Source organism: Oratosquilla oratoria, chromosome 12 (assembly GCF_046742065.1).
Source record: "Oratosquilla oratoria isolate Oo_2021 chromosome 12, ASM4674206v1, whole genome shotgun sequence".
NCBI classification, from domain to species: domain Eukaryota; kingdom Metazoa; phylum Arthropoda; class Malacostraca; order Stomatopoda; family Squillidae; genus Oratosquilla; species Oratosquilla oratoria.
Window position 1 is genome coordinate 64,254,702 of NC_134788.1, and position 24,033 is coordinate 64,278,734.

Below are 24,033 nucleotides of genomic sequence, written 5' to 3' on the forward strand. Positions count from 1 at the left end.
TCCACAGATGATTGTTTATTTAAAACTTTGTGGTAATACTTTAAGCATAAAATACATAAAAATTATGAAAAACAATAAATATACAGTACTGTGCATGAAATAAAAACTTAAATGCACTTTACCTGTACTGAGGTGAGCTGATGTCATAAGTGGAAGGTGGAGAGGAGGAGGAGGGATGTTGATGTTACTGTTTGGAAGGGGAGTCACCTTCCATATAAACATCAGGTAACATTCCTTCAGGTGTTTTCTCTCTTTCTGGTGTTCTTTATTTTTTCTGTCTTTTTGCACTAGAAGAATCTTTGGATTATTCCTTTAAAAACCTGTCTAATGTTGTCTCCCTTTGACGACTTTTCAGAATTTTTCTAAAATGGTCAATAACATTGTCATTGAACAAATTGATGCTCCTGTTGACCACAGCATTGTTTGGATGCCATTTTTCCACCACTCTCTGTGTTTTCTCCCAGTGATAACACAGTTCTTTAATTTCTGCAGTGGAAATGCTTCCCTTAATACTTTCCTCCTCTGAAGAAGTTCTTCAGCCACTTCTTGCTGCTCTCTGTGCAGTTCTTAAAGTTCTTCAGTTGATCAGCTCATTTCTGTGGTCTTCAACCAACTCCTCCACATCATCACTATCTACATCCAAACCCATGGACTTCCCCAGGGACACAATATCATCCACCACTACAGGGTCCGTGTCAAAGCTAGCACGAGACTGAGCTGAAGTGACCGCATGGCGCGGCCAGTAACAAGAAGGTGACGCTGTCTGAATCGCGGGGCAAGCATACGTATGACGAGTTGAATTTTACTTGAACAAGTTAGATGAATAACGAGTTGTACGAGTAGAGAGGTGGACGGATGGCGGGGTTCCACTGTATCCCTAATAATTTTTCTTATTTATGAGAGGCCAAATTTAGGAGGTACTGTATTCCTAATACACAATAAAATATTACACTAGATGGCATTTAGAGAACACATGCCAGTGTCAAGGATAACAAAATCAAAAGAGATAATTATGCCCACATTATACAGTAAATAATAGCAGGGGCATCTCTGTATCAAATTAATTAAATTTGTATACTATAAATGCCAGGGATACAAAAGAAAAAAAATCCTTGATCCTCATATATATCCGAATCTACCTCAAAATCTAATAACCTATTTATTGGCCTAAGATATGCCTTTCCACAAAATTTAATGAAAATCAGTTTATAACTTTTTGAGTACATTTGGAGTTCGTTATGATCTAGTTCCTTTTTTGGTGTAGAACTTCAAAGGGAAGGGGAAATAGAGTGTATTGGGGAAACAGAGTAGGCCATAACAATAATATAGAGCAATATGTCAATATAGGACAAAATATAATTTTAGGATATAATGTCGGCAGAGGACGAAATACATTAGGATGTATCAAATTTTTGTCAAAGGACAAAATATCACAGTGGGATGTAATGATAGTGGAGGACAAAATATCACGATGGGATGTAATGATAGCGGAGGACAAAATATTACTCTAGGATATAATGTCACTGGAGCACAGGATCATTTTAGGAAGTGATGCCGGACAGAATGTTAATGAACAAAGGGTGGCCAGTGTGGGATGACTGTGAGGGACTAGATGTCCATGATGGGACAAATGTCCATGAGGCATTGAATGTCAATGAAGGACCAAGTGTCAATATAGAGCAGGATGTCAATAAAGAACAATATTATAGTGTAAGGCACAATGTTGAGACACAAAATATGTCAAAGAAAAAAAGTCATGAGTTTCTTTAAACCATATACTTTAATGCTCATAGTACTAGGATCAAATTGCAAGAAATCCAGGCGTATGTCAAAAGCGAAAATCTCGATATGATAGGAATAACCAAGACATGGTTAATTGGTGGAGAGTTTGAAACAATTTAATATTATGGAATTTAAATACTTTTATAAGGATAGAAACCAGGAGGTGGGGGTGTTCTGTTGTACGTTAAAAACAATGTGTTATAGAGAAAATGAAACAGGATACATATGATAGTTTGTGGGTAGAATTAACCCAAACAAATGGGGAAAAAAATTGCATAGGTGTAATATATAGGCCAAAAACATTATCAATAGCAGACAACAAAATATTGTTTCAAGAACTGTCTAGTTTCTGCAATCGGGACTTATTGATAATGGATGATTTCAATTTTACTGACATTGATTGGATGACTCTTGAACATGGCCATATAGATAGTCACTTGGTAGATTTTCTCGGAAACAATTTCTTAATTCAGCATGTAAAAGAGCCCACAGGACATGGAAAGTTACTCGATCTATTGATCATTAGCCATGAAATCATGATAACCGATGTAGAAGTTGGTAAAACTATTTTAAGTAGCGATCACAACTTACATTCAAATTGCTGAAAAAAAAAATTAGAATAGATAATTGTGTTTCTAAAATACCCAATTTTAGTAAAGCTCAGTTCATAGGACTACATCAGGAGCTCCAGTTTACAGATTGGGAGGAAAAATTAAGTGAAGGACCTGTAGATCAGATGTGGGTAATGTTTCAAAATACGCTTACTAAGATGGTTCATACTTACATCCCGTTTAAGGACAGACGCCCCCCAAATCAATCTCGCCCAAAATGGCTTGACAAAGAAAGTGAAAAAAGTATTGCTAAAAAGGGACAGGCTTATAAGAAATACAAGTGCTCGGGTGCACCTAACGACTACCAAAGTTATGTAATAATACAGAGAGATTAAAAAAAGACAATAAAAAACGAAAATAACAGTACGAAATGAGTATCGCTGATAAATCCAAAGAAAATCCCTAAGAATTCTATAGTTACATTAGAGATAAAAAAGAAAAAAAAAATATATTAGGGATCACATTGGCCCACTATTATCTGCTGATGGTCAACTTGAACAGTCAAATGAAGGAATGTGTAATATTTTAAACACCTATTTTGCTCAGGGCAGTGGACAGGGTGCAGGGATGACCCGTCATCTAGGAGGTGCTAAGATGGGAGGGAGGGTGGAGGGGTGTGGAGTGTTTTCGGGGATGAAATGGGTGGGAATGTTTTTGTGCCTTGTCCTTTTTGGCTACCCCCCTAGTAAGGGGGAAAAAAGCCTTGGTGTATAAAAGAATATATATAAAAAAAAATTGCTCAGTATTCATAAACGAAACAACTTAAGTGAACTCCAAACGGAAACCTGTGAAAAGTCTAGGGTGAACTTACTACGGTAGATATAACAAAAGAAAAAAATTGAAAGGTGTATCGAGAAACTCAAAGTTAATAAAACACCAGGGCCTGATGGTTGGCATCCAAGAATCTTAAAGAAAATGAAAAATGAGATTGTTGTTCCATCAGAAATTATTTTCAAAAAATCCATAATATCCGGAGATGTCCCAAGAGAATGGAAATTAGCTAACGTTATTCCCATATAAAAAAGTGACAAATGAAACCAAATAACTATGGGCCTATAAGTTTTGTTTCAATCTTAGGAAAAAGGATGGAAACTATCATCAGAGATGCTATCGAACATCATTTAGAAAGTAACTGTTTGATAAATGATAGCCAGCATGGATTCAGATGGAAACGTTCTTGCGTGACTAACTCAAATTCTACAATACACTTCTCTCGAATTATGACAAAAGAAACAATGTAAATTTATTATATCTAGACTTTGCAAAAGCTTTTGATACTGTCGCTCACGAAATAGTCCTTACTGAATCAGCTTCACACGGAATAAGTGGTAGCCTATTAAGTTGGACTAGTAATTGATTGAATGATCGAAAACAGAGTTGTTCTAAATAAAACTTCTAGGTGGAAAAATATTATGAGTGGAGTTCATCAGGGTTCCGTTCTTGGGCCACTTCTATTCATAGTATATATAAATTATATAGACCACGGACAAAAACCTATTGTCTCCAAATTTGCTGATGATACAAAACTGTGCGGAATGGCAAATGATCACTTAAACCAATTAAATATTCAAGACGATTTATATAAACTACAGCAATGGTCTGAAAATGGTTAATGAAAGGTAATGCACAAAGTTAAAAATAAGAGTAAGTACGATTACATGTTATTTGGAAATTCGTTAACAAAAGTGTATAGAGAAAAGGATTTCGGCGTAATTATCAGTAACGATCTCAAATCATCTAAGCAGTGTATTTCAGTCTCTGAGAAAGCAAATGATATTCTAAGACTGATTGCACGATTTTTTTTTTTTTTTTTTACTTCAAAAGTCCATCTCTCATCAACAAGCTATATAAATCGTTAGTTCGTCCACATTTGGAATACACTGTCTCCGTATGGTCACCAAATCTCATTAAAGACATTGACAGATTGGAAAAAGTACAATGGCGAGCCACAAAGCTGATTCCATATATCAAAAATAAATCATACGAAAATCGACTTAAACGTGTGAATGTGCCCCCCCCCCATCTTCTCTCCCCAATCTTTTTGACCCCGACCTCTTCTTGATGTAGCTGCACGCCGTACAGAGCCAACCAGCGATCGGGTAGTGGCCCACTAATTTGACGCAAAGGGAGAAAAGTTTTCGTTTGCATATTTCATCCGTCACCTTCCGGATCTCGTTCCCTCTCCTGCTGAACATCAGCTTTCCGGCCCCATTCCTTTCCAGTCGCAGTCCCAACACTGCTCCTCCCTCCAATGGATCCGTACCGAGCCAAATGCTCTACCATGCTCGGCGACGATACTACGCTATCGTCCACCATTATGTCGTGGAGGTACGAATCAGTGCCCTTCTTCATCGTTTCAGTCTTCTCCAGTACCGTCTTCGGGGTTCTTGTCATGATCCTCGGGGCCGAGCTGAGCCCAAACTCCAGTCAGGTCAAGCAGTAAGTTCCCCCTTTGAATTTTACTAGCTGGTACTTCCATAGCTTCTTCCACCCCGTGAATTTGCAGGTAAGCCGCCCGCAAGTCTACAACCGCGGACGCCCCCCCCCCCCTGTATCCTCAACTGGCGTTGAGTAAATACATAACACTGAACTTAATGTGGCGATTCCAAACTCGTTATTACTTTCCTTTATTGGTTCACAATTTCTTCTATGGTTCTACACAATGTCATTCACTTCCTGGTTCTATACCATGTCAATCACTTCCTGGTTCTATACCACAATGCACTATGTTATTTCTTTGTACGTATCATCGGACCGACTCCTCTTCTCGCCTTCTGCATGTCGTCTTAAAGGGCGGAAGTAATGGCGTAAGCATTTTATGAGGTCTCACGCTTGTATAAGCTTTAGAGTTTATGCGAGTAAGATTACAAACATATGGTACTATTACTATCTTGGGGTCACATTATATAATGTAGTCTAACAGCTAAAATATATATATATATCCAGGGGAGGGGCGTCAATATACGTAATATCGTGTTTTACTCCTGTGTGGTTACTCGGGTGGTGGTGTGCGTTCGTATGTTTGTTACTTGGGCAGTGGCGGACGGACAAGCACAACCCTTTTGGCTCAGCAATCTCTTAGTCAGCGAGATGGGCCGGACGTCGGCGGACAGTGAGTGAGTGAGGGAGTGAGTGAGTGGTGGTGTGAGCGAGTGGTATGAGTGGGCGATATTACTCTTCATGTATATGGGGCGTATACACCCCTCCTTCGGTGCCACCTGGGTAGGGTCTCGCTACACACGTTTACAAAATCGTCGCCAGTATGACACTTCAAAAACAGGGTCGAGCTTCGGGGCAGCACCGCCCTCCGCGGCTCCCACTGCCACTCCTATGTCCACACCCGGCCTCGGTCGGGTCTTCATCCTCCCTTCCGAGTCCCGCCTTTTCCAATCCTTATGAGCCCACCGATAAACGTGACTTCTCAAAGCTGGGCAATTCCACCCAATCGCAGCACCACATCAATTCCCTCTAGATTCGCTCTAATGACGAGCACTCTTAGTCGTATCGGGATACCCTCTACTATCATTTCAATTTCCTGGTCGCCTTCGCATATCGTCTCCTTCCCGTCGACTGTTGTCAGGACCACATCTCCCTATCTGAACTCTTGAACTACGTCGGTCCTCACGATCGTGGTTGAACAGCCTGAGTCTATCAGCGCCCTCGCGCGTCTCCATCTCACCCAGATATCCACAATTGGCATACGGCTGAACGGTGTCCTTACATTTCCTCGGTGGCCCCTTGCATGGTGGCCGCCAATTTCCCGTTTCCCTGATTGCAGTGTCGGGCCATATGCCCTGGCTGATTGCATGAAAACCATTCTCACAACCGTCTCCAGGCTGTTGCCTTCGAGATTGACCAGGCCCACCAATCTCCTGGTGTTCTCCTGTCCACCGCTTACAGAACGCTTCGAAGGGGCTCTCACCGAAAACCTCTTGTAACCTTTCCTTCGCCTTTTCCACATCCTTTCTATTTTCGGTCGTCATCTCCATGTAGACGGATAAGGCCACGCTCTCTAAATTTAGCGCGATGTAACTTGCCACATCCTTTACTCCCGTTACCGTCGCGACCAACTCCGCCTTCGTAATCCACACAGCGACGTCTCCATTGCCGTCAAACGGCCTTAGGGTGATACTGTTTATCTTGAACGGCTCGTCCGTCTCCATTCGTGGATGCGGTAATCTCGGCGGAGCCTAGATAGCTTGTGGTACTTACTTGGTTGGGTGTCGATGATGCCGCTCCTTCGGCTGCTTCTGGGTCGGTCTTTACTCTTCCTGTGGACACTCACGCCACGGTACCTAATCCAATTCCCTAACTCCTATCTACTAATACTGGCCTAACCTACCCTCGGCGTGTCTCCCTCCCTTATACTCGCATTCACCCAACCACCCACGCGCGGTCCTTCCCAGGCACTGCCCACCCACGCCGATACGAGGGCATCCCCCCCCCCCTCTGCCGGGAAGGGGGATACCAACGCTCGTGCCCTTTGACCACCTCCCCCAATCGGGGGGGGGGGGGCAACCGCCCGTCCCCGTCCGCGCCACATACACTCACACTCACACCACAGGGATATTCAACTTAATCAACAAAGTTAGAAAGGGAGTAGGAGGCTTAGTCGTAGGGATTGACAGAGAAATTGGAGTTTTAGTTAAGGCAGGTTAAACTGAAATGAGAAGATGCAGTAGGAAAGAGTTACAAATGAAAATAATTTCAGTACAAGAAAAAGCTTATGTAGATGTTTGTGCGTGTAGTCGTATTTTTTGTTTGCCATATCCTTGTGTGTGTATATTACGCATAGAGTGTTGTTACTCTAAGCGGGTGTACATTCAACTGGATAGATAAGGGACGAGACCTCATGTTCTGGTTCCGGGCGACGAGACACTTCCTGGAGTAGCGGAACCCTTTTGGCGGCGAGAGGGGAACAGGTAACATTATATACATTCGGTGGAGATGTGAATATACATTAAAACTGCATATAACATGTTTACAGAAAAAAAAAACCCGCGAGGATTAAACCCGACTAGCCATAGCACGTCTACTGAGAATTTGGTGCCTTTCCTTACACTTGCCGCTGGATATAGACGAACTCATTTCCGCGGTACTTAGTCAGACAGAATCCAACACATCGCGACACGTCTGGTCACGATCAGTCAAAGCTTGTAAAACTATACGTTGTAAATATGCGCGGCTGTACACGATTTTTCATGTACACTACCCGAGGGAGATGCGCAGTTGTCAAGTAGTCTGTACGGTGAAGTCTAGGTGTGATGTGTCGTATAAGGTATTTGTGTGGCGTGCAGTGTTTCTAGGTGTCTCATGTGAAGTTTGTGTTTATGTGAGGTACTTTGTGTGTATTGTTATAGCCAACCATGAATCGAACCATTTTCAAATCGCCCGCCTACTACTAACGGGTTCGAACATGACTCGTGGCCATTATACGTTCTCACAATGTTGGGGTTCAAATCTTGCCATGAAACACTTGGCCACGCCTTCCTCGGGTATATAAAGGGAAAACGGCTGTCCGCCCCCCTCACACACGGACTCTGACCCTTTACTTTGTGGACTTCAACCCCTGGTCTCACCCCTTCGCCGCTGTAGTATCGGTGTACTTCAGTTTTGTTCGCAAGTACAGTATTAACTGATTCTTCGGACTTGTATAGGGTTATTTCTTATTTTGTGTGAATTATATATGTTTGTTAAGACTTAATGATCTGTGAATTGTATGTTTTCTTTATTAGGAAAGTGTACTTATGTTATTTTTTCAGAATACTGCAAGTGTATGTTCGTAAATGTTAAACAGTAAAGCTTTATTTTCGTTTGTAGTAAATATAGTTTATTTAAGTTTCGTGCAGACTTCTATCTTACCTAATCCGTATAATCCTTACTTAAAACCAGTCTCAAATAGAGCTTTTCCTCGGAATGTACTTTTATCTATCTAAACTATCTATACGTTCCATTTTATTGTTATGGGCCTTGCTCCCGATCTGGAACTTTATTTACTCCTAGACTCGAATTTAATTCCATAATTTTCATTAACTCAGACCAAACCAAGCAAGTACTCATGACAGTATGTATGCAGACATGTGTTATGATGATAAGGAAGCACCTCTGTAACGATTTGTTTGTGAGGGAGAATGCTTTGGCAATAATGGATCACCTTTGTAATCATTAGGTTGTGGAATGTAAGGGTAATGTTTCATTTGTAGATTGTGTACTGTAATATCATAATGGAAATGTCTTGGGTTCTGTAATGTTGCCGTTGTTTCGCGTTTTGCAGATTGTGTAATTGCGGTGAAATGTAGTGCAGATAGGGTACACAATTGGCACCCCTAGCACGGGGTCAAAAGTTCACGGCCGGTGTAGGAAGGAGGGCCCGTGACGGTGTGCGCGTCAGTGTGTGTGTGGAACGAGAAGATGCAAGTGGAACGCTAACATGATTAGGATTAGCAGAGCTAGTGGGTTTAGGTAAGGTAGATTGTGGTGTGAGTAAAGTGTGTCGGGGAATTGAAAAAGGAAGCAGAAACAACCAAAGAAACGGGAAACCACGGAAATCAGGTGAGTTACAAGTAGTAAAGCACTCCCATTAATGTTGAATAGAGCTTGAAGTTGGAAATTATAATTTGACATTATTCTTCAAGTCACATGTCACCCTTCACTAAAGGATTCCTGCTGAGATATTTATACCCTCCTTTTATGCGTCCTACATACATCACTTTAGTTTTGTTTTTGTTTGTTTTTGGACCATCTTTCTATTTCTGTGTTCCGTCTCTCCACCTGTAGTTGCTCTATCGTGTCAGCAATCACAACTGCACCATAGGAGTAAAAATCGACATAGAAAAATATATACAGACATAGAAAATTTATATTGAAAATAGAAATAGAAAATAGAAATAAAACATAGATATAGTACTGGCCGTCACACAACCCGAGCTTGGCCTATATACTCGCCGAAGTTAGCAAGACGTCTCGACTATCCCCAGTCAGCAGCCAATCAGAAACTCGTAAAAGCTCTCCGGGGACCTCTCTGACCCGTCAGCCTCCTTTGAAAGGACGGCGCCTTGCCGAGACAGTCAGTTCTCCAGCAAATCGGCTCGGGCACGACATCTCCAGGCTTCAAGTGGCCCTTCTCTTCCAGTCTACGACACTCATAGGCTCTCACCCCGGTCGGGCCTTCTAGCCCTGTAGTATACATTTAATTCATGTATACACTATATCTTATGTGCCTTGGTTTCATTTCCCTGGCTTGTCCGGCCGTGCATCCACAATAGAATTAAAAATAGAGACTAGAAATCAGAAAATAGAAATAACAATAAATATAGTAACATAAAAACATACATGCACATGCATATACAAAAGGCTTTTCCCACTTTATAAGGGAGGCAGCAAAAAAAGAAGAAAAAAAAAAGGATAAAAACCACTCCCACCCATTTAAACCCCATCACACTTCACTCCCATCCACCTTCTTCCCTCCCTCTTATCTTGGCACCTCCTGGACGACGGGTCATCCCTGCATCTTGCCCAATGCCTGGGGCAGAAGCAGTGTCGCAAGACACAGCACATCCACAGCAAGGCCGCTTCATTAAATCGGCGATCCCCCTCTCCGTCCCCTCATGCAGAAAAGGAGAAGACGGGGAAAAATCCTTTCGGGTTGCGTCAAATTTTTCTCACAGATACTCCCTCACCCTCATCCATTCCACCTCGTACATCACAACGTCATCCATATACAACCATTCTCCATTCACCCCTGTCTTCTATCGTCTCTTGTCCTTCCTCAACAGACATTTCCCTCTTCTCCAAAGCCCCTTTTACCCCATCCATCCATCTCATCCTAGGTCACCCCCTCATGTTCACTCCTTCCACACCTCTTTTACTAGTCTGTCTTCACTCATTCTTTCCATGTGTCCAAACCATCCCAATACACTTTTATCCACCCTATCTCTCAACTCCCCTTCCACCCCCGTTCTCCTCATTTCTCACAGAAAATATAAATACGAAATAAAAATATAAAATGAGAATGCATACATGAAATAAATATGAAATACAAAAGATCTATAAAAATATTAGTTACAAAATATAAAACAGAACAGAAAATATAAATAGAGAAATAGAGAAGATATATAAAACTTGCATCTCCGCCTTGTTTGTTTACATATGACGTCATAGTCTGTCAAGCATTGAGTTGCATTCCTTCAGCTATTCATAGAGCTTGTTTTCGTGGCTGTGCTTTGTACAAGTGAAACAAGTGTGTCTTCTTAGATTCGTAAGTGCAGCGATATGGGGCTAAGATAGCTAAGTGCATGCGTAGTATGTGGCATTTGCCACTCCTCAATTCTCATTTGGCAGTGTATTTGGCATTCATTCAGAGCAAGGGTAGGCACTAGGTTACTAGGTACTAGGTACGGGCACAATCTTTGTTAGCTCTTAAATTCTTGTTGCAATGACTGACCATTTAATTAGAAACAAAATACTTCTTAATTTTTTAAATTAGCTTGAAAAGTAAGGGAGATACGATTTTTTGAATTATTTTTTATCCCAAGTTTTTGGCTAGACCAGGGGTTAACCAAACTTTTCAGATCATCAACCCCCTAGTAAAGTTTAGAATTTTCTACAGACCCCCAAAATATTAATTCACGATTTATATCAGTATTACTACTATTGGTTTTATTGTTATTAATGCTATTATTATTATAATTATAATTATTATTATTATCATAGTTGTTATCATTATTATTATTATTGTTTTAGTTGTCAATAGTGTTATCATCATCATTATAATTATAATTTTTGTTGTTGATATATTGTTTTAATTCTTAACTGTAGTTCTTGTTTGGTCTCATAAATCACATATGGTAATTCTAAAGTACCATAGTCACAGTTTTCTTGTTTCTGGCTTTTACATATTCTATTTGTTTATTTTTTATATATTTATTTATCATTTTGATCCGTTATAAAAGGGCCAAATGGCAACATTCATCAAGGCGATGGTGTTCTAATAATAATGCAGGTACTTTCACATATACATAAACATAAGTGTTTTAAAATATTCATAATTTACCAATAGCTTTAAGAATAATGTTACATATTCTGTATTTTATTACAACTATTTTATTACTTTTATTACTATAAGTGATATTTAAGCCAATAATATTACACAAGCTCGTCATCTTGATGTTCATTCACGATGTGGTTGTGTGTATGCGAGATTCTTCCGACATGCACAGAATGGAGAGGATTTTTGACTCAGAGTGAACTAGCATGGTTTTTCATTAAGTTGGTTGATTATTCTCACTCTTTCAGTACGGGAAGAGAACAGGATCATTTCATGCTAACCATTTAATTTTAAAGACTGCCTTTCGACCCCATTGTAATTTACTGACCCTTTTCGACCCCCTAGCAATCTACTGACCCCCTTTTGACCCCTTGGATGGTCTCATTGATCCCTGCGGATCGATGTCGACCACTTTGGGAGCCCCTGGGCTAGACGATACTATACTATAACAAAAGGTTAGAATTAAGGGTGGTAATTTGTAAAGTTTTTGGTAAAGAAGTTCACATAAACTCAAAACCACTGGTCCAATCTTATTGAAATTTGGAATACATACATATACATACATATACCAAGGCTTTCCCCCTTACTAGGGAGGTAGCCAAAAAGGAAAAGGCATAAAATCATTCCCACCCATTACGTCCCCGAAAACACTCCACACCCCTCCACCCTCCCTACCATCTTAGCACCTGCTGGATGACGGGTCATTTCTGCACCTTGTCCACTGCCCTGGGTCAGAAGCAGTGTCGTAAGACACAGTACATCCACAGCAAGGCTGCTTCATTAAATCGGCGACCCCCCCTCTCCGTCCCCCCATATAAAGGAGAAGACGGGGAGAAATCCCTTTGGGCTGCATCAAAACTTTGCTCACACACACTACCTCATCCCCCATCCCCCCATCCACTCCACCTCATGTATCACAGCACCCCCCATATACAACCATTCTCCATTCACCCCTGTCTTCTGTCCTCTCCCATTTTTCCTCAACAGATATTCCTCTCTTCCCCAAAGCCCCCTTCATCCCATCCATCCATCTCATCCTAGGACGTCCCCTCATGTTCACTCCCTCCACATCTGCCTTCCATACCTCTTTTACTAGTCTTTCTTCACTCATTCTTTCCATGTGTCCAAACCATCCCAATACTCTTTCATCAACCCTATCTCCCAACTCCCTTTCCACCCCTGTTCTCCTCCTCACCTCCTCATTTCTCACTCTATCTAGCCTAGTAACCCCCATCATACTTCTCAGACACTTCATCTCAAACACATTCAAGTTCCTTCTCTCTTCCTCTCTTATGTTCCATGTTTCTGCCCCATACAGTGCTGTCAGCACAATCACTTCTTCATACAAGTGAATGGTAAACTTAAAAACAAACAGGAATTGGTGAAACTATGCCAAGGAAACATAGAATACACAGAAGATTTAGAGATGGCCGAAGTCATGAACAATCACTTTAAATCTGTTTTCACCAGAGAGAAAATACCAAATTGTGACATAGACAAAAACAAGAAATCTCCCCTCATGAATGAGTTTACAGCATCACTAAAGGAAATATCAGAACATTTATCAAGGCTGGATGTCAGAAAATCACATGGCCCGGACGGTATTGCAAATTGGATTCTAAAGGAGTGCAAAGAAGAACTAACAGACAAAATACACATCTTAATAAACAGCTCACTCAAAGAAGGAAAGATACCCGAGGACTGGAAAAACGCTAACATTGTACCAATACACAAAGGAGGAAACAAAGAAGAACCCACCAACTATAGGCCAGTATCACTAACAAGCACCATAGCCAAAATTTGTGAGAAAATAATCAAGAATAGATGGGTAAAACATCTGGAAGACAATGACATATTAAACCCAAGACAATTCGGATTCAGACAAGGAAGATCATGCTCCACAAACTTAATATGCTTTTACTCAAGACTAATAGACATAGTGCAAGAAAGAAATGGATGGGCTGATTGTGCATTCCTAGACTTGCAAAAAGCCTTTGACAAAGTACCACACAGAAAACTACTAAAAAAACTGGAACACATAGGAGGAATACAGGGAAACCTACTAAAATGGATAGAGGACTTTCTGACTGGTAGAAAGATGAGAGTAGTGCTCAGAGAAATATATTCAGACTGGAAAGAGGTGATCAGTGGAGTACCGCAAGGATCTGTGCTGGCACCAATAATGTTTGCTATCTATATGAATGACATGGATGAGGACGTGAACTGCTACATGAGCTTCTTTGCCAATGACGCCAAACTGCTAAGGAAAATAGAAACTGATGAGGACTGTGAAGCACTGCAAGCAGACCTAAATAGGGTATGGAACTGGAGTCAGAAATGGGAAGTGGACTTTAATACTAAGAAGTGTAGCATAATGGAGTTTGGAAAAAGCAAAAACAGAATATCAGGAAAATATACAATTGGAACCAAAGAAGTAAAGAAAGTAGGATCCGAAAAAGATTTGGGAGTAATTATCACGAACGACTTGTCCTATGATATACAGATTAACAAAATTGTCGGGGAGACTTACAACTTGCTAAGATCAATAAAAGTGGCGTTTACATACTTGGACGAAGACATGATGAAAAAAATATTGGTTACATTGATAAGGCCTAGATTAGAGTATGCAGCGACATTGTGGTCCCCCAGTACCAAAAAGAATATAAAGAAAATAGAAAGAATCCAAAGAGCAGCTACAAAAGTGGCACCTGCACTTGCAAACCTATCATACGAAGAGAGATTGGCTAAACTGGAGTTACCGACACTGGAGCAAAGAAGAGAGAGAGGTGACCTATTGACCATCTACAGAATCATGAAAGGCACAGAGGTACTCGATAGTGAGAACTTACTTAACTGGGACAAAAGAAACACAAGAGGACATGGAAAGAAAATAAAAAAACATAGCTATAGAAGAGAACTGAAGAAAAACAGTTTTCCTCATAGAGTTTTGGACACTTGGAACAAACTGGACAATGGAATAGTATGCGCAAAAACCATTCATGAGTTTAAAAACAAACTAGACACTGCAAGATACAAAGGCGGGACATCACGAGCATAGCTCCCCTTCCCGCAAAATACAACTAGGTAAATACAACTAGGTAAATACAGTCTCCTCTTAGCATCCATTCCCAAATTTCTATTCCTCATTACACTTTTTAATCCACCAAGGCATTTACTCCCTTCTCTCAATCTATATTCCACCTCCACCTTTACTCCACCTTTTCCTGCCACATTTGCACCCAAGTATCTAAAACTATCCACTTCCTCCAGTTGCTCTCCCTTAAGGGGGTACGCGACACCTGGAGGTCATTTTCTAAAATATTTAGAGTAAAGAGCTGAAACTTCTCAGGTAAATAGGTATCCATATTGCCTACATTTTAGGTGAAGCAGAATGATGTATGTACACATGTACACATGTACGTATACCAGTAGCGACATTTAAAAGTGCACAGCACCATAATACGTGGACCAATTTGTTTTATATTTTGGCTATGATTAGTCAGTAGGCACACCTAGGGCCGGTCATTGAGTAATTGAACAATTTCCTTTATACTTTTGCATACAGGCATTTCAATTTTAATGTCTGGCAAAAATCGTGAAAAATACAATTTTTTTGCTCTTGTTTCCATTATTACTCCAAACTCTTTCATCCTATTCAAAATATTTGAATGATCGGCCCTAGCAGTTACTAAAAGTAATATTCCCTGTAAGTTTCATCTAAATCTGATGTATATTAGATTTTTTATGATTAAAAAAAAGTAGAAAAATATCAAACGGAGATATGGCAACTTGAAATATGAATATATCTGTAACTTGCTTATAGTTTCACCAATTTGACTGATTTTTTCATGGCTTAATTCTTATTATATAATAAGTAAGTACAGTAAAAATTATCAACATATTTTAATTATAAGTACTTTAAATACTGAAAAACTAAAGTATAAGTATGTCACAGTAGTGACGACGCACAGACGACAACATAATATAATTTGCTTTTTTGCACCTTTGGCGGTTTCTTCATATGAAACCTCTCTGTTGGGGGTCTTCAGGGTATCTAAATCATTGGAAAGAGGTTTATTTTCCAGTAGTGGGCGCCTTCTCTTTCCTCATCAGATTCCCCTCGCCAATCTATGTTGGTAGGGCACCCCCTCCAGCATCATATGATGTCCCTTCTTCTTTCTTCTTCCTGTATAGCCTTGATCTTTTTCCTCTTGCTTTCTTCTTTGGATTTAATCTTCCTCTTTGAATTGTTTAGTCTAATGTTGTCCTTTACCTCTGTCACTGTCACAGAGGTGCAGGTGAGGGCGGTGGTGGAGTGAGAGGTGGTGAGATCTTTAGTCATCTTTGACTGCTTGCCATCTTTAACTGCTGTTTTTTGTCATTGTGATGTTCTTTTGTTCTTTTTGCTACCCATGATGACTGTACTAAAGAGTAATATGTACTAGCTAAAGTAATAGATTGCAATGAGAGCTCATGAGACATGCGTACTTCCCTTTTCAGAGCTAGCCGGGAACTAACGCTTAGTTTCGCACAAAGTTGGCGAAATATTCTCCCTCCACCTTCCTCCCTTCCCCTCCACAATCGTATTGGCCGTTGATACACTGGGCGAGTGTAAATTCAATCAAATTTCAACGTTATTCGCTGCGCCTGAAGGTCCTAAGTGGCACGCCTCCCTCTAGTGTGGGTTGCGCCTTTAAATCTGTCCCTTTAAACCTCACCCAGGACCTTTAAATTGCGCGCGGCTGGAAAAATATTTGTCGGGATTTATTTCTAAGTGATATATGAACATTTTGAACACAGTTTTGAAAAATGCCATATCTTGACCAAATTCACCCCCCCAGGTGTCGCGTACCCCCTTAATGCTCACTTCCAGATTACTGCCACTTTCACCCCTTGTACATCTCATCACCTTACTTTTACCCACATTTATCTTCAGCTTTCTTCTATCACACACTCTCCCAAACTCTGTCACCAACTCACTCAATCCCTCCTCTGATCCTGCCACAAGCGCAGTGTCGTCTGCAAACAACAGCTGGCTCACCTCCCACTTTTCTCCATTTTCTTTAACCATCTCCAATACCTGATCCACTACCCTTGCATTTACCTCTTGCATTACCCCGTCCATGTATAAGTTGAACAGCCAGGGTGACATAACGCATCCTTGTCGAAGTCCCACCTTTACCTCAAACCACTCACTCTCTCCATTTCCAATCCTGACACAAGCTCTACTACTCTCGTAAAAACTCTTGACAGCTCCCAGAAGCTTTCCTCCTATCCCGTATATCCGCATAACCTCCCACAGTGTCTTTCTGTCTACCCTATCGTAAGCCTTTTCCAGATCCATAAAGGCCCAAAAAACATCCTTCCCCTTTCCTATAGCTTTCTCACATATCTGTCTTACCACAAAAATCTGATCTACACAACCTCTACCTCTCCTAAATCCACTGTTCCTCACCAATTACTCCTTCTGTTCCTCTCCTAATCCTCTCAATCAAGATCCTCCCATAAGCCTTCCCAACTACACTTAACAAGCTAATCCCTCTGAAACTACTACATTCACACTTGTCCCCCTTTCCCTTGTAAAGTGGGACTATACAAGCACTCCTCCAGTCCTCCGGCACTCTACCCTCTCTCCAGCAAACATTAAATAACCTCACCAACCAGTCCACCAACACTGCACCTCCCCCCTTAAGACACTCCGCATGACATCCATCCAGACCAGGTGCCTTACCTGCTCTCATCATCCCAACAGCCGCCCTCACTTCATCCTTCCTTATTTCTCCTCCATTCTCCTCACTCATCACTCTCATCTTCTTAGCATTTCCCACTGCAGCTATCTTTCCCTCACTATCCTCCTTCACATTTAGCAACTCCCTAAAATATTCTGCCCATCTTCCCCTCACTGCCTTTTCCTCCATTATCATCTCTCCATCTGCACCTTTTACCTTTTCTTCTCTACTTGATTCGCCTCCTCTTCCTCTCTTAATTTCTTTCCAAAACATCTTTTTATTACTTTCAAAATTTTCTGTTATACTCTTACCCCATTTTACATCTGCTCCCCTCTTCGCCTCCTTTACCTTTTTCTTTACTTCTCTTTTCTTCTCTTTGTACGTCTCATATGACTCCCTCATCCTATTTTGTAACCAATCTGTGTAAGCTTGCTTCTTTTCTTCTACAACCTTCTTCATTTCCTCATCCCACCATTCACTACCCTTCCTTCTATTTCCTCCTGTCCTTCTTGTTCCACACACCATCTCTGCACACTTTGTGACTCCCTCCTTGAACCATCCCCATTCCTCCTCCACACCTACCTCCACTCTATCCTTCACTCCCTCCCACTCCTCCTTCAGCTTCCTCTTGTACTCCTTCTCCTTTTCCTTTTCATTTAAAGAGTTCACTCTAAGCACCTCCCTACCTTTTGTCCCTTTCCTCTTTCTCCATCTATCCTCCACTCTCAACTTACCTTCCACCAGAAAATGATCTGATATTCCCCCACCCTCTCCCCTTAGCACATGTACATCCTTAACTCTTCCTATCATAAACCTATTTACCACTACATAGTCCATTAGCGCTCTATCTACCACCCTTCCCTCCACCACCCTCTCCCATGTGTACTTATGCTTGACTTTCTTCTGAAACACTGTATTTGCTATCATCAACTGTCTTTCCAGACACATTCCCACCATCAACTCTCCACTACGATTCTTTCCTGGAACTCCACATTTCCCAACCACTCCATCAATTGGATCCTTTCCTACCCTAGCATTAAGGTCTCCCAGTACTATTACATTTACACTTCTCCCTAAACCCTCTATGCACTCATCTAAATCCATCCAAAAAGCCTCCCTTTCTTCTACACTCTTCTCACTGCCAGGCCCATATGCATTTACAAAAACCCACATCTCCTTTCCCAGTTTCACCTTCATCCACATTATCCTTGAGGAAACCTCCTTTCACTCCACTACACGTTTACCTATCTCTTCACTTACTAGTATAGCCACCCCTTCCCTCCCTCGCCCTCTCTTCACTCCTAATAACCTCCCACTTACACTCCCAAACTTACAATTGCCCTTCCCTTTCAGCTTAGTTTCACTCAAAGCCAACACATCCATCTTTCTTCTCACAAATATACTACCTATCTCTTCCCTTTTAATCTCATCTGTACCACATCCACGCACATTAAAAGACCCAAACCTTAGGGTGCTGGTCCGAGGCCTTCCAGACCCTCTTATGCCTCTGCCTTTGTTTTTAGGAATGTGCCCCGTGGGGCTACAAGGAGAAGGATGCCTGGTCCCAATCCCCGTCCCTTTCTTCTCGCCTCTTACGATCCAAGTGGGAACACTTGGTGGTAGCATTCTTTTCCCCCACCACAGGGAATTCCCCCACCACAGAAAAAGAATACTCAGAGAAGTGGTACAGGACAGCAACAAGGGGTTGGGGGACAGCATAACGGAGGGACAGTCATAGTATAAAAATGTCATTATTTCTCTATGCACAGAGTTTCCTCTATCATAGACAAAATGATGTGTGGCTCTGATCCGTAGGAGCGCCCCATATAGACCCTAAAGTATTGACTGCATGCTACTTTGCCACAATAACAAGCAGCCAATACCCCAGATGGGGTACTTGGGTTTTATGAGTCAACAAATCACCAGAGTATATCAAAAACAATGTTGAACATCTCCATCATACCAAATTTGCCTTTTCATGGTAGGTATGGGCACAAAAAAAGAAAAGAAAAAAAATTACTCCTTTAATTATTGTTGCATATAAAAGACAATTTCATTAGAAACAAAAGGGAATTGACAACATCAAAAGTGACCAAATTTTCACATTGAATGAGAATCAGACAAGAAACAATGGTCTCAAACTGTCCGGAAATAGATTCAATTTGGAAGTAGGTAGAAACAACTTTGCCAACCGTGTAGTTAATGAATGGAATAAACTTCCTGCACAGGTAGTGCAATGTAGTTCAGTTCGAAGCTTTAAGAATCATTTAGATAAATACCTAAGTAAGATGCTGTAATGATTATAATTTATGTTATATTATTTGTTTTTGTTTTGTTATAATTTGTCTGTCTGATTTTCATTTATTATTAGTTATATGTCAATTTATAATCATTTACTATTTACCTTTTTGTTTGTTATTCAACTATACCTATGCATTTATTTATGTATTTTATTTGTTATTTTTACATTATTATAGTTTTAATTTATTATTGATATGATTTTTTTTTTTTTTTTTTTTTTTTTGCATCCGACCTAGATATGGATCAAAAGGTCTCCTGTCGGCATGCTCCGCCTTTGTAATCCTTTATAAAATACTTTTTAAATTTTTGCAATAGTTTGAAAGGGTGGTAATTTGTAAAGATTTTGGTAAAGAAATACACATAAACTCTAAACCCCTGGTCCAATTTTATTAAAATTTGGAATACATGGGCTTTATGGGTCAACAAAGTACATGAGCATGTCAAAAACAATGTGGAACATCTCCATCATACCAAATTTGCCTTTTCATGGCAACTATTAAGTTGTCAATTTAGAGATAATCATCATTACAATCCAAACCCCTAGCCCAATTGATATGCAACTTGGCATGTGAAGGTTTTATGGGTCAACAAAATCTGAGCATGTCAGAAATAATGTAGGACCTGCCTATTATACTATGCTTACTAACACCTTTCATGTTGTCATGGCAGCTATTGTCAGTTTAGAGATAATCATCTATAACATCCAAACCCCTGACCAAATTGACATGCAACTTGACATATGAAGGTTTTATGGGTCAACAAATCACCTGGGCATGTCAAAAACAATATAGTACCTTCCTTTTATACAATTCTTACTAACACCTATCTTGTAACATGTTCCATCAATGTAATGTACGTGCAATGTAATGTATATGCAGCTTAAAGAATGGTACTATCACATTTAAAAGTGCATATATAGGTGCCTTAGCCCTTACCCTTAGATTGCTTCTCAGTACACTAACCAGTCAGTACTGCAACTATCCTAAGACCTAACTTAAATTTACGTTGACATTGGTGAATTATTTTTTACACTAATTACTGAAATAGAAAAATGAATAAAGTCTTTTTACTTGCAAAGGAGTTATTTTGTTTAATCATGTTATCTATAATCATGATAATCTGAATAAACAGCCTTATTTCAACAGCTCATGTCTATCATCATAATGAAACCCAGAAGAAAATTTAAGTCCTGTGTCTAGACCTCTACTAGTCTTGAGACTTCTCATGGTCATGGACATGGTCCATGACATGGAATACTGACCATATTATTAATAGTTATTTCATACACTTACTATCATAGCCATAGCTGGCTATGTAATAGGCATAACATAGCCTGTCCAACATCTTAAAATTCATACCATAACAATGTAAGTATTATTTGTGAACAACACCCTCCATGACTACTACGTGAAGTATCTCCATTATATCATGTGTTAACAAACATGACTAAGTATCAGAGAACATGCCTACATGTTATGCATTAAGGCACAGCTATTGCATTGCCAAGAATGTAACAGTTGCTCATTTCCGGGAGAAAATTGGCTAAAAAATAGGAATATTACATTAAAATATTCATATATAGGCACTTTATTTTTTAGATTTTTACTCAGAAAACTAATTTGCAATGGCTAATAGCCAAATTTGCATTTAAATTAGTGATTTTTTTTTCTTTCTTTTTTATCATTGGGCATACACTTGCAGAACAAGAAGACAATTTGATCATTCTGTGCATGTGCTGAATGGTACAAGCATTCAAACTGATGCATACCCATTTGAACGGGCCGCAAAAGATGGCGGTGTGAACATTACATTCACAATGGTAGCAGCCATCCACAGGTTCACACATACCTAGTAAGGGTAGTGTGGATATTTATGAAAATGTTTGCCAGTCTCACAGCATCAATGACCTATACCATTGGCTAGCTCATATCATTCTGATGTATTCTGAATCACAGATATAAGTACTGCAAACTAATGGTAATGGCAGTAGCTGTTAGAGAAAAAAAAAAAAGAGAGATGGTAGAACATCTTTATATTTACCAGGGGCTAGAATAGATTAGGCCAGGTCTCACATCTGCAATTCTTACCTCTATCATTGGCTAGCTCTTATCATTGAGTATTTTGAACCCCATTTATGAGTAGTGTAAATTGATAGTTAATTTGGCAGTGATTTTCAGAAATTTGAGACAAACAAACACTTTTATATTTCATGAAGGTGTTTGCTGTTCTCACAGCTGCAGTTTTGACCAATATGATCACTGGCTAGCTCTTATCTATCTGGTTATTATGTCCCCCATGTGTACCTCAAATTAAAATCAACATTGGTAGTACATACATACATACATATACCAAAAGCTTTTTCCCCTTACATGGGGGGTAGCCAAAAAGAAAAAGGCATAGAAACCACTCCCACCCATTCCATTTCCTATATATTCCACTCCCCTCCACCCTCCTCCCTCCCTCTTATCTTGGCACCTCCTGGATGACAGGTCATCCCTGCATCCTGTCCACTGCCCTGGGGCAGAAGCAGTGTCGCAAGACACAGCATATCCACAGCAAGGCCACTTCATAAATTCGACGACCCCCCATGCAGTAAAGAAGACAGGAAGAAATCCCTTCAGGCTGCATCAATTTTTTTCTCATACATACTCCCCCCCCCACCCACTCCCCCTCATAAAAACATAAGAATAAAGGAGACTGCAAGAGTCCATAAGGCCTACACTAGGCAGCTCCGTATCCATCACCACCTGTCATCCCCATCCATAAAGTTGTCTAATCGCTTTTTAAAACATCTGATAGTTTCAGCACTTACTACATGGTTACTAAGTTTATTCCATTCATCGACCACCTTATTAGTAAACCAATTCTTGCTTATTTCCTTCTTAAATCTAAATTTGTCCAGTTTATACCCATTACTGCGAGTCCTGCCCTGTTGTTTTATTATGATGACCTTGTTTGCATCACCCTTGTTATAGCCTTTGATCCACTTGAACACTTCTATTAGATCACCCCGCACTCTGCATCTTTCCAAAGAGTGTAAGTTTAGGTGCCTAAGCCTCTCTTTGTAAGTCAAATTTCTGAGTCCTTGTATCATTTTGGTCATTCTTCTCTGTACTGATTCTAGTGAATTAATGTCCATTCTGTAGGGCGGAGACCAAAACTGTACCGCATAGTCAAGGATGGGTCTATCGCTAGATAGAGTTTGATAATTACCTCTGCACTTCTATTCGTTACCATCCTAGTAATGAAGCCTAATGCCCTGTTAGCTTTATTTCTAGCACTAATGCACTGCTTCCTGATTTTAAGGTCCGGACTCACCAGAACTCCCAAGTCCCTCTCGCACTCAGATTTTCCTAGAAACATGTTATCTAAGCTGTATCTATTTTTGGGGTTGTGTAGCCCTATGTTTAACACACTACACTTAGAGATATTGAAGTTCATTTGCCATTTCACTGACCATGTTAACAATTTATTAAGATCATCCTGCAAAATCTCTGTGTCGTCTCCTGACCTAATTAGGTGTCCTATTTTAGTGTCGTTTACAAACTTACTAATTTTCATTGTTATCTGACGCCTTATATACTTTAGTGTAAAAGGATAAAAGATTAGTCACACATGACTAACCCTTGGAGAAACCATGCTGTGAATCACGAATTAAATTATGCCCTTCAATGTGTTCTCTGAGTCTATTTACTATTATTGATTCAAGCATTTTTCCTATAACCAATGTCAAACTGATTGGCCTGTAGTTGCATATAGACAATCTATCTCCCTTCTTAAAAACAGGAACAATGTTTGGCTGTCTCTAAGCAGTTGGCACAAAACCAGTGTCTGCTGATTTATTGAATATTTCAGTTAACTGGTTGTAGATTTCAAGTTTACACTCCTTAAGCATTCTTGGAGAAATTTTGTGTGGACCCAGAGATTTTGTAGCTTTAAGTCTGTCAATCAGCTTGACTACTTCTTCCTTACTAATGCTGATATTAGATAGACTACTTTCTTCATCCCCTCTGTAAATCGGATGGCAGTCAGGTACTTTATCTAACCTCTCATTAGTAAACACCGATAGTAAATAATTGTTAAACTCCTCACTCATTTTTTCCTCCAATTCTATCATGACATTTTAATAATTTTTAATTGGTCCTATTCTTTCTTTATTTTTTGTTCTATAGAGGTGAAAGAAACCCTTTGGGTTGGATTTTGCTTGACTGGCCACCTTGATTTCATAATTACATTTCGCTGTACGTGTAATCCTTTTAACCAGTTTTGCCATTTCGTTATATCCTGATCTAACGTGTGATTCCCCTTTTTTTATTTTGACGTAAAGTGTTCTTTTTATTCCAATCTCATGTTTCAATCTGTCCATCATCCATTTAGGAGTACAGTATTACTATTTTTCCGTATTAACTTTAGGGGGATAAATGTGTTTTGTGCATTAATAATTAGATCAGTTAGATTGCTATACATTTCTTTCAAATTGCTGACCTGACTGTTGGGCCCTCACCCCCAAATGACCTGACCCAAGGTATGCATATTACCCTCCATGACCCAACTCTTAGTTATG

The 24,033-nt window shown here is 40.0% G+C and overlaps 1 protein-coding gene across 3 annotated transcripts in view; it reads left to right on the forward strand.

Annotated features, from left to right (window-relative positions):
* Nucleotides 1-24,033, forward strand: part of LOC143031931 (uncharacterized) — a 62,272-nt gene that overhangs the window by 25,571 nt on the left and 12,668 nt on the right. The window contains exons 1-2 of one of the 3 annotated variants that reach the window (XR_012967049.1): nucleotides 10,547-10,650; nucleotides 18,692-20,525. The exons of 1 other annotated variant lie outside the window; for it this stretch is intronic. The gene's annotated coding sequence lies outside the window, so the exon portion shown is untranslated. Of the gene's footprint in view, nucleotides 1-10,546; nucleotides 10,651-18,691; nucleotides 20,526-24,033 lie in introns of those variants that run through there. One more of the 3 variants, XM_076196307.1, reaches the window with a different exon arrangement.